Source organism: Rana temporaria, chromosome 8, assembly GCF_905171775.1.
Source record: "Rana temporaria chromosome 8, aRanTem1.1, whole genome shotgun sequence".
Classification (NCBI taxonomy): Eukaryota; Metazoa; Chordata; class Amphibia; order Anura; family Ranidae; genus Rana; species Rana temporaria.
The window spans coordinates 170,424,271-170,431,021 of NC_053496.1; the positions used below are offsets into that span (position 1 = coordinate 170,424,271).

Here is a 6,751-nt window from a genome sequence, read left to right on the forward strand (position 1 = left end):
TTTTCATTTATATAATATAAAATAAATAAACCCAGTGGTGATCAAATACCCCCAAAAGAAAGCTCTATTTGTGTGAAAAAAAAAAATATATAAAATAAATTTGGGTACAGCGTTGCACGACCACGCAATTGTGGAATTGTCCAAAAGTTTCAGGAACTTATTTCCCCTGCGTTTCCATAGAAATTCATTGAAATGAATGGGCCGCCCTACAGATGACACACGGGAACACATGAAGAACACGCAGAACTGCACACGATAGGCTGCACTGTACTGGTGTAATCCTGGCCTGAGAGTAATCAATGGCTGATATATTCTGTATTATTTTATGTTGATTGGATAAAGTGGAGGATCTATCCGGATCGGTGGGGCTGATTACATTCCATGGAAAGCTCTCTAAGGACTTATTTCCCCCAACTACAATAGGATCATCATATAAAAATAATAAAGAAAACTCAGTTTAAGTGATATTTAAAATTTTTTATCAGACATTTAGGATTTAGCCAAATGATATTCCACATCAGAATAATTCTTATTACAGTTTCAAATTTTTTTTCATATTTTCACAACCCGCTCCTTGAAAATTATTGGCTTCGCACTCATTTAGTTGCTTCCCCACAGCGGCCATGATGTCAGCGAAACTTCTTTTTACTTCTTTCTTTGCAACTTTCCCTCCATTTTCCTCTTCATCGGCTTCTCTCCTGGAAGAAGACACAGTTATTATTAAATAAAGCGACACTTATTATTACATAAAAACTGTATTTCACTGGTAACAAAAATGTGTATTTTTAGGACCCATTGGCTGTTATTCTATGACCACATTAATATGCTAAAGGCAACGGAGACCCGTCCATTAGGGCCACCCCCACCCCCCCCTTCATCCATGCACCCAGCCCCCTAATCTGCATACCGTGCTCCGGACACATTGATTCCAACGTGATAAGAGCCAGAGGCTCTAATAGGATTCAAAAAAGCCTATTAGATGGCAGGGCGCAAGCCCACCCAGTTGTGTGACAATAGCGAATGAATATTTGCTATTGTCACGCTGATTCTCCTCCTGGCCAATCAGGAAGCATATCCCGTTTCCTAATTGGCCTTAAGGGGAAGCGATCCTATTGGCTGTGGAGGAAGGAGGAGGAGCACCGCCGCCGTAATGTAAGGAAAGCTGCCGACTGTCACCTGGAGGGAAGCGCTGCCCGCACCATAGACACTCATCATTGTCCATCAGTGCCGTCTCATCAGTGAAGGAGAAAAAAATACCCTTTTTGCTCAATTTTATTACAAACTATGACTTTTTTTTTATAATTGTTATTTTTTTTTATTAACAGCGCTAGACTTGGAATCAGCACAAAAATGATATGCAACCATATCCTGCAAATATAAAGAATAAACTCACTTTCTTTAAAAAAGAGGCTTAAACATAAAAAAAGAAAGAAAGAAAATCCAAAATAGTCCAATCAAAACATTCCCAACACTGCATCAATTAGAGTGAAATCAGCTGTAGTGATGGACTAACATCTGACGGGGCGGTTGCTCCCACTGGGCTCCGTGATGAGAGGCCATGTGCCTTCTTAAGGCGGTCGTCCCTAGGTGAGTGTTGGGCTTACCGCGACTTATGCGTTGACTGCAAAGGCTGCAGATGACAACACTATTGTCTGCAGCGGACACGTTAAAAAAAGTCCACACTGCGAAGCCATGGGCCGGTGTCCTTGGAGCACCAGATGTGACCGTACATGGTTGATGACTCCCTCCTGATACATTAGAACTGCCTAAGATACGCTGGATCACTGTCTACAGCGCAAATGTAACCTACGCTCAGCCATATTCACATACAAGGTAAAATACGCCGGCTTGTGTTCCCTGGTGCAGCCCTTTGCATGGATGCTGCTGAGTTACACCTCCTTTATGGGGCATAACTTTACGCCATACGTACAACTTACGCGCACCAGTCGTAGCCTGCGTTGGGCGCAAGTACGATCGTGAATCGGCGTATCTCCCTCATTTGCATATTTGAATAGAAAATCAATGGGAGCGCCACATGCGTCCAGTGTAAATATGCGCCCACTCTACGCCGGCGTAGGCAAGTTACGTTGGTGGAATGAAGCCTGTTTTTAGGCGTATCTTAGTTTTGTGGGCACGGCGCACAGATACGACGGCGCATATTTGCACTTAAGATACGTCGGCGCAAGTGCTTTGTGAATCCGGGCCAATGTATTTTGGAACAACACCAACTCTCCATTGATCTAGACTCTAGTCAGAATAAACCTCGGATGGACGCAAATAAAATAGTGACCTCACAGATCTATATTAGAACCAATATTAGACATGTCCACTGCCAAAAAATGTTTGTTTTCGTTGCATTAATTTTTTATAAAAAAATAATTGTTTTTCGGGTCATTCGTTATAATGCAATTTAGCAATTTATAAATTTGAAAATCTGTAAATTAGAAAATTTGGGAATTTGAAAATCCAAAAATCACACAATGATTTCCCCTCAATCCACATCTTTAGACAGACAGTCTGTCTCCGACAGAAAGGTATTCACACCTAATCATCAATAGGCTTTAAACAGTGTTATCACACAATGAAAGGCCTTTCAGGAGCCAGCCTCATTTAACAACTCAATACCCTGGGCTAAGCATTGAAAGAGTCATTCTATTGACTGGTAGGGTCAGAATAAACCAACACTTTGCAATATCTCAAGATCCTGTAATATGAGCTATCAGTAATGTCCCCTGTCCTGTAATTTCTAATTAATATTTCTCAGTCACCCTATGCCCAAAAGGGACACAGGGTGACCCTAGACACAAGAGTTATTAATGACGCTGGCACAGGAGTACCCCTCATCCTTCCAAAGTCTCTGTTTGTCACGGGTCATTCCGTTACAATAACTAAATAACTAACTATTAAATTATAGGTATTGGAATTTCCTTTCAAATTTGGCTGTTAGTCAACGTAACGAATACAAATTTATCCGGAGTTATGAATAATCCAAAATAAGGAATGCTGCATCTAAAAAGGGAATTAAAAATAATAATAATAAATAGTTATTTTTATTATTATTATTGTTAATTATTATTATTAATTTGTTACGTTAGATCCATTTACATATGGCATTTGTTATTTCGGATAATTCGTAACTTCGGATAAATCCGTATTCGTTACGTTCTCTAACAGCAACATTTAAAAGGAAATTCTAATACCTATAATTTAGAAGTTTGTAATAGTTAAGTTATTATTAGTTAGTTATTATTTCAGATTTTCAAATTTTCAGATTTCTGAATTTTCAAGTATTCAAATTCAGGAATTTTCAAATTTTCGAAAAATTGAATTTACAATATACAAATGTTGGAATATTCGAATATTCAGAAAAATTTGTTAAACGAGTTTTCGTTTTAGCTGTTTGCCCAGATTTTAGTTTTAAAAGTCTATACTTTAATTAAAAAAAGACATATATACTTACTCTCGGTGACAGAGAGAATAGGAGATGAGCCCAACAAAGAAAAGGAGTAACATGGTTTTCTTCAAGGTGAACATCTTTGGGCTCTGTAGATAATTTTGATTCATGGAAAGAAAAAGAAAACAGAATTGAAAATACGACTCAAAAAATAACATGAGGCCCCCACTGTTGAGCACACATAAAATGGTTGTTTCAATAAAATAAATGGTCTACTTGTTTGCTCTAAACCAGGGGTCTCCAAACTATGGCCCTTCAGTTGTTCAGAAACTATAAATCCCATCATGCCTCGTCATGTTCTGTGAATGTCAGTTTTACAATGCCTCATAGGACGTGTAGTTCCACAATAGCTGAAGGGCCGTAGTTTGGATACCCCTGTTCTAAACCATCACGAAAGATCCCGTACACCCGACACCCATTATGGGAAGGTTGAGTATTTTTAATGACATGGATTTGCTTGATGCTTTCCAGACCTTACTGGATCTGGTTACCCATGGATAAAACAATGATTAAGGGGTCTTCATCTATCTTGTTCCTCAATCCCACAAAAGGAAGAGCACAGCAGGTTCTTAGATGCCATTGGAGATGCTTCACAAGAACCAAAGTCTATGGTTTCCAGGACTTTCTATCTTAAATGGGGATGCCTTTTGACTCACCTGGGCTCCCACTCTAGTCCTCAATCAAAATTAAAGGATTTGAGATTGAAAATCAATTTATAGTTATCTGCTTTACCCACTGAACTAATGGTTTCTAGAGGGCTTTCCTTATATGAATGAGAAGAGTCCCCAGATTAATGGTCTCTGAGATTTAATCACTTCCCCTTGGGATTAATAACGTATTCTGAATCTGTAATTTGTTCCAGGTTTGGAGAGACAGAGAATTAGACTATTGAGAATATGTGAAAATAATTAATCTTTATAAGGAATATAATTTATGAATGTTAGCTTTCTACTGTACTATTTCCTAATAGGGGCAGGATATTTAAGAAATAGAGTCTAATAAAATGTTCATCAAAATTATAAAAAGCAAAAAATTCCCATTTGGGACAGAAAAATACAATTTTATCTGATCTGCATAAAAGTGTTTTTATTAAGTTTACAAAAAACTGGTTTAATTCTAGGTTGGCCAATTGAGATATTTTCTGTTTTGAATTTTGTGAACCAATTTGAATTTTCACATTCATTGTGCAAAATAAACTGTGAGAAAAATTATATGAGGAATAGTGTTGGGGCGAGCAGTTCAGAACGAGCATAAGTTCGGTCCAAACATCGCCCGTTGACCCATTCAGCGAACACCCAAATTTGCGGCTCGCTTGCCCACTGAGCCCCCATAATGCCCTGCGCTCTGCACAGTGCATTCTAAGCCCTAAGCAATGCACCTGGCCAGTGCTTTGCCCAATCAGGGCACAGTGAATAGTAGAGATGGGCAAACAGTTCGGGCTGAGCAAAAGTTTGGCCCGAACATCACCTACGAACACCCGAATTTGCAGTGCGCTCCACAGGATGTTCGTCCCGTCAAGTGCCCCACAATGCACTGCAAGCTGCACAGTGCATTTTACGCCCTGATAGGGCAAAGCTTTATAATTGGATTTATAATATAGTAACAATATTGCAGCATATGCTTACCGGGTAGTTCAGTTGGTGCTGAGAGTGCAGACAGCTGAAGACTTCAGGAGTTCTACTCTACAGAGAACGGGGTTGGCTTATATAGTAGAAGAAAAACAAGCTAATTGCAGTAATTATTTTAAAAGTCAATTTTTTTCTCAGGAACACGTTTATTTAGTCAAATATTTACCTGCTAGCCTCAAGGTAGGACAATTAACTGCGCCCATTAAGCATTCCACATATCTTCTGATCTGGTGTCTTCTAGACAGTTTGAATCTAAAATCGAAGTGGAATTCCAGCCCCAATTTTTATTTTGTTTTATAACACGGAGTCGTTTGGGGCTGTTATATGCTAAGTGTTCGGTCAGTTTTGCTTAACCACTTGCCTACTGAGGACTTTCACCCCCTTCCTGCCCAGGCCAATTTTCAACATTTAGCGCTGTCCCACTTAAATTGACAATTGCGCGGTCATGCAACTCTGTACCCAACCAAAATGTTTTATCATTTTTTCACACAACTAGAGCTTTCTTTTGGTGGTATTTAATTACCACTGGGTTTTTATTTTTTGCTAAATAAACGAATAAAGAACAAAATGAAAAAAAAAAGTTTTTATACTTTCTTATTTCTCCTTCACTGATGTGTCCAGATGAGGCTTCACTGATGGGCACTGATGAGGCTGCACTGATAGGCGGCACTGAGGGGCGCAGATAGGCGGCTCTGATGAACACTGATGGGTGGCACTGATGAGAAGGCCTGATGAGCACTGATTGGCAGCACTGGTGGGCACCAATTGGCAGCACTGATAGGTGAAACTGGTGAGGAGGCATTGATGGGCACTGATTGGCAGCACTGGTGGGAATGGATTGGCAGCACTAGTGGCACTAATTGGCACACTGGTGGACACTAATTGGCAGCACTGGTGGGCACTGTTGGTACTGCAAAAGAAGTTATAGGTGGTCCCACGTAAATGACTGTAGGTTAGTAAATGGAACTGCTACCCCTACTAATACAAGCACCTGAGAGGAGTATATGGTAAATAATGAGTTTAGACAGTAGGTGTGGGGCTGTTCTTATGCATTTTTTAGATCTACAGAATCCTTTTAAAGCGGGGGTTCACTCTAAAAACAATTTTCTAACATTACATCCAGCATACTAACGACATTTACAGTATGCAGGTATTTTTTTTTTATCGCCGTACATATCGTTATATTGTGATTTTCTCCCCGACTTCCAGGTTCTGATTCCCGCGGGAGTGGGCGTTCCTACCCCTGGGTTAGATGATTGACGTCTGGTGAAACAGTTCCCATTTCGCACAAGGCGCATTACCAGATTTCCGTAAATAGCCGAGCCGCATACTGTAAATGTTGTTAGTATCCTGGATGTAATGTTAGAATTTTTTTTTTTTAGGGTGAACCCCCACTTTAAATACATAAACACAACATCTTTTGGAAAAAGTGACAGGTGCTCTTCAATCACGTATGCCTTTGTGCTGGTGCTTCTTATGGTGCTCCCCTATAGGTGTTCCATGCCTTTAGATACCTTTCCTTTCTCTGCGCCTTTAAAAATTCATCCCCTCCATCTCATCCACATGCAGAGAAAAGATGCTCCCCTAGCATGATACCATTTTTAAAACTTTAATGGAATGTACACTGTTGGTACTGCACTGATAATCAGTGCCCTTATTACCAGTGCCA

At 39.7% G+C, this 6,751-nt stretch overlaps 1 long non-coding RNA gene across 2 annotated transcripts; it reads right to left on the minus strand.

Annotated features, from left to right (window-relative positions):
- Nucleotides 1-456: 456 nt before the first annotated feature.
- LOC120909346 lies at nucleotides 457-5,267 on the minus strand. Of its 2 annotated transcripts, XR_005741251.1 has the most exons (4): nucleotides 5,249-5,267; nucleotides 5,080-5,155; nucleotides 3,461-3,543; nucleotides 457-698 (listed from the first exon to the last, which is right to left on the minus strand). It is a non-coding gene; the product is annotated as an uncharacterized LOC120909346 (long non-coding RNA). The 2 variants fall into 2 exon arrangements; XR_005741250.1 differs by lacking the exon at nucleotides 5,249-5,267 and having other exon boundaries at nucleotides 5,080-5,174.
- Nucleotides 5,268-6,751: the final 1,484 nt, after the last annotated feature.